Source organism: Leucopleurus acutus (assembly GCF_964270905.1).
Source record: "Leucopleurus acutus genome assembly, chromosome: 6".
Taxonomy (NCBI): domain Eukaryota; kingdom Metazoa; phylum Chordata; class Mammalia; order Artiodactyla; family Delphinidae; genus Leucopleurus; species Leucopleurus acutus.
This window is the reverse complement of record NC_139149.1, coordinates 84,004,553-84,010,086: the sequence shown is the minus strand read 5'-3', so window position 1 is coordinate 84,010,086 and position 5,534 is coordinate 84,004,553.

The following is a 5,534-nucleotide window of genomic DNA, read 5'->3' as shown; positions in this document are numbered from 1 at the left end:
AATAAACACTCCATGAAAAGGCAGAAAATGAAAAAGAAAAAAAACCCCAAAACTTTTTGTCATACGTTTCATCTTCTTGATCTTAGTTATACCCTTGTTTTGACTTGTTATGGTTTGAGAATTCAGAAAAACCAGAATGTATAAATTCACTCATCTTCTCATCTTCCTGCAAAGTAGGAAAAAAAGGAAGATTAACAATAATAACAACCTAAAGCTAATGCTTTTGCTGCAAAGTATGGAGAGGAAAATTGCTGCATCATACCAGTAGAAAGCAGTTTCCTCAAACCACAAAGCTTCGTCATATATTTAAAATACTCTATGATAATGGGAATTATAAATAAGGTTTAAGAGAAATTAATCAACATAGATTTTACACATTTCATGATTTACTATATATTTCCTTTTTATTAATGAACTTTAGCATACATATAAGAATATATAAAAATGTACACTTTTTTTTTTTTTTTTTTGGTATGCGGGCCTCTCACCGTTGTGGCCTCTCTGGTTGCAGAGCACAGGCTCCGGATGCGCAGGCTCAGCGGCCATGGCTCACGGGCCCAGCCGCTCCGCGGCATGTGGCATCTTCCTGGATCGGGGCACGAACCCATGTCCCCTGCATCGGCAGGCGGACCCTCAACCACTGCGCCACCAGGGAAGCCCAAAATGTACAATTTAAAAACTCAAATAAATGCTGATACACCTACACCCAGGTTAAAAAATAAACTCTTACCACACCTCACAAGCCTCCAGTGTGCCCCTTTCCAGTGTGCTCCTTTTTGTGAGACGAGATCACAGTTCTCTCATCTCCTGAGAAGAAACCACCATTTTGAATTGAGTTCATCAATCCCTTGTTGAATAGTAGCAGAAACAGTGGGCATTCTTGCCTTGTTCCTAATTTAAATGGAAATACCTCCATTGTCTCCTCATTAAACAAGATACTGCCTTTAGGATTAAGGTATGTATATACAATTTATCATTATAAGAAAGTATCCCTCAATGTCTATCGAGTGTTTTAATCATGAGTGACTGTTGAATTTCGTCAAAGGCTTTTTTCAGCATCTATGAAAGAATCATATGCTTTAGTTTCTTAGGTTTATTAATATGGTATATGAGGATAGGTTTTCTAATACTGAACCAACCTTGCATTCCTGGAATAAACCTTACTCAGTCATGGTATATGTTTTTCATAGCATGGTGTGGATATGCTTTTGTAATTGTGCCATGAACACTTGAGAGGAATATGTATTCTCTCTTATCAGAGTGTGGAGTTTGATATGTATACATAAGATTTACCCTATTCATTATGTTGTTTAGACCTTCCATCTCCTTACTTATTTTTTGCCCACTTTATTTGTTTTATACTGAGTATATTAAAACTTATTAGTGTGTTCCTATCTGTTTCCATGTATCTCCTGTAGTTTTTGCTTCATAAAAGTAGTTGTTCTGCTATTTGGTACATAAATATCATAACTATTACATACTCTTTGTGGATTAGGGCTTTTACTATTTAAAATGTCCCCTTTTGTTATATTCAGTACTTTGGGACTTAAGAGATAAAGACTTTAAAAAATATATTTGTATTACCTTCCTGGTAACTCCTGCTGCTCCTACTCTCAACGCCTATGATGACCACTCCATAATATACTGTAAGCAGTTTCCATCAGGATTTATCCTCAGTGGGGACCTATCAAAAGCTGTGATGTACCTGCTGCATGCCATTCCCAATCCAAAAGGAAAAAAACAGCAGCTGGATTGTTATTACTCTTAGTATTTATACTAATGTACATTGTGATATTTGCTTTTAAAAATTTTGCCAGCTGGGCTTCCCTGGTGGCGCAGTGGTTGAGAGTCCGCCTGCCGATGCAGGGGACATGGGTTTGTGCCCCGGTCAGGGAAGATCCCACATGCTGCGGAGCGGCTGGGCCCGTGAGCCATGGCCACTGAGCCTGCGCGTCCAGAGCCTGTGCTCCGCAACGGGAGAGGCCACAACGGTGAGAGGCCTGCGAATCGCAAAAAAAAAAATTTTGCCAACTAAACTGATTACCAGATAATCTGCATGCCCAGAAGAGCTAAACTAAAATAGAATACTATTTCATTACAGCATTTTGCTATATTTAGTTTAGAATACGTAGCTCTTTTAAAAGAATTAATTATTATTCAGCAGTAAAAAGGAATGAGAAAAGTCTCTACAAATTGATATGGAGTGATTTCCAGAACATACTGTTAAATGATAAGCAGCAAAGCCCAAAAAAGTAGTTAAGTATGCTACCTTTATGTAAGAAAAAGGGTGATATACATATATCTGCTCATTTGTGCAAAAGAAACACAGGGGCAATAAACCAGAAACTAAAGGAACTGATTATCCACAGGAGGTGGTGAAAATAGGATAGAAAGGAGGGGTAATGGGAATGGGGTAGCAGGAATGAAAGTAGTTGAAACTTCTCTGCATATACCACTTTGTATAGCTCTGACTTGTACAACCCAAGAAATGACTCACATACTCCAAAAGTAAATGACTAAACCTACCAAGATGTGGGAGAAGAAAATGGAATACAAACAATAACAAATGAATAACATAATTATGTTGAAGGTGGGTGGTAAGAAAAGAACTAACCTAAGACAAAAAGAACTGTACCTAAATGTTATGATCTAGTTAGTATGTTTCTCATAGGGATATGGGTCAGCAATTCTGAAACTACTTTATGTGTATGCTAGAATTGAACAAACAAATAAATAAATATGTCATAGATAATGAGAGCCAGGCTACTTACCAATAGAGAAAGAAATTACAAATAAGCAAAGCTAGAATGAACCCTGTGATGTTGAACAGGAATCAGAGGTATCAGTCTAAACTCAAGGTTTTCACTATACACACAGATAGATAAATATAAAAGTATGCATATTCATGGATTAGTATAATACATACATTTCCTAGCTCTGTCTGCTGATGGGGCCTAATATCAATTGTCCCTGTAGTAGAGATACTCTGTGGAGGACCCCACCACGATCCCTGCCTACTGGTGTTCATGCCCTTGTATAATACCCTTTCCTTGAGTATGGACAGGAGTTGTGACTTGCATCTGACCAACAGAAATGGCAACAGTGATGGGGTGTCTCCCTTTTGAGTATATGTTTCATTTTATAGCACTCCATCTTGCCAGAGGATTTGCTCTAGAGACTCTCTCTGGTTTTGAAGTAAGTGGCCATGTTGGGAGGCCCATGGGGCAAGGAGCTAATGGTGGTCTCTAGGAGCTGAGGATAGCCTCCAGCCAACAGCAAAAAAGCTGGGGCCCTCCGTCCTATAACCACAAGGAAATGAATTCTGCCAACAATCTGTGTGACCTTGGAGGCAGATTTTCCCCCAGGAGAGCCTCCGGACGAGAATCAGCCTGGATGACACTGTGATTACAGGTTTGTGAGACACTAAGCAGAGTACCCAACTTAGCTAACTAAGTGCAGATTCCTGGTCCACAGAAACCAAAAGAAAATAAATGTGTGTTGTTTTAAGCCACCAGGTTTATGATAATATTGTTATGCAACAACAGATAATACAACACAACATAAGCAGTGAGAATACCTAGTGCCCAGATCTTGTATTGTACCACTGCTAATTTTCTAGCTTTGATAATTGTAGTATAGGTATGTAAGATGTTAGAATTGGGAAAAGCTGGGTAAGGAACATATGAGAAACCTCTTACTATTTTTATAACTTTTTGGTAAGTATAAAATTAGTTCAAAATAAAAAGTTTAACTTACAACTCAATAGGAAAAAGATAACCCAACTGAAAAAAGGGCAAAGGATCTGAATAGACATTTCTCCAAAGAAGATATAAAAATGGCCAATAAGCGCATGAAAAGATGCTCAACATCATTAGTCATTAGGGAACTGAAAACCAAAACCATAATAAGATACCACTTCACACTCACTAGTATGGCTAGAAGCATCAAAAAGTCAAATAATAACAAGTGTGCTGGTGAGGATATAGAGAAATCAGAACCCAACAGAGTCCCACTGTTGGTGGGACTATAAGATGGTACTGCAGCTTTGGAAAACTGTCTAGCAGTTCCTCAAACGATTAAACATAGCTAACATATGACTCAGCAGTTCCACGACTAGGCAAATACCCAAGAGAAATGAAAACATATGTACACAAAAAAACTCACAAATGTTTATAGGAGCATTATTTATAATAGCCAAAAGGTGGAAACAACTAAATGATCATCAAAAGACAAACGGATAAATAAAATGTGGTGTATATATACAATAGAATATTTTATTTAGTCATAAAAAGGAATGAAATACTACTCATTCATGCTACAACAGGGATGAACCTTGAAAACATTATGCTAAGTGAAAGAAGCCAGTGACAAAGACCACATATTATATGATTTCATTCATATGAAATGTCTGAAGAGGATGTCTATAGAGACAGAAAGTAGGTGATCGGTTGGTTGTCTAGGGCTGGGAGATACAGGAGTGACAGCTAAAGGGCATGGGGTTTCTTTTTGAAATGAAGAAACGTTTTTAAATTGACTGTGGTGATGGTGTGCGTATCTGTGAATCTACTAAAACCCACTGAATTGTACCATTTAAATGGGTGAAACATACGATATGTGAACTATAGCTCAATAAAGCTGTTTTTTAAAAAAGCCCTTGGTTAACTGGCTTCTCTTGCACCCTCTCTTGCATTGTTGCCACCTGCTGGTTATTGTTTTAAAATACCTGTCAAAAACGATCAATGTTTTTAATTTTATAGAAGCAAACACTGAAACAAATGCAAAGAGAAAATTTGAGGATATTTCTCTCTATCCTTTTGGAAATACCATCTCAAATATGATCAGGTTCTCTGAAATAGCAACTTCATTTATCCTTGGAAAAATAAGATTCTGAATAAAACATATGTAAAAGGCATTTGGACTTTTTTTTAGATAATCAAGGAAATGTGAATTGGGATTTGCTATTAGATGACAGTGAGGAATTATTGATAATTTTGTTAGTTGTGATCATTGTTGTCCAGTTTTAAGTTTTTATATTCTAGAGATATATACAGAAGTGTTTTAGGAATTAAATGACTCAATATTAGGGATTTGCTTTAAAGATACAACAAAAAAAACAGATAGTGGAAGTAAATATGGCAAAATATTGATAACTCTCAAAGCTGAGGGATGGATAAATGGTGGGGGGAGTACTATTCCCTCTTTGGGGGTATATGTTTGAGGTTTAAAAGAAAAAGAAAAAGGACTATTATTCTTTGAGACCAAAGGACATATAAACACTCTGAATCAATAAGTGGGGGTAACAAATAATGAGGTTTGCAAATTATAGGCAACAAAAAAAACCTTTTAAGCCTGTTCAAAGAATAAAAGAAGACATTTCTTCAAATCTTACCCAGACCATACTGCGGTTGTTACATGTCAACAATACATGCTTCACTGATACTCAGAAGTGTTCAAATACTAATTCAGGCAGGAATCTTTTTGAAAGCACGTATTTTACAGTACTGCACTGAAATCGCTTTTATGTCATTGAATAC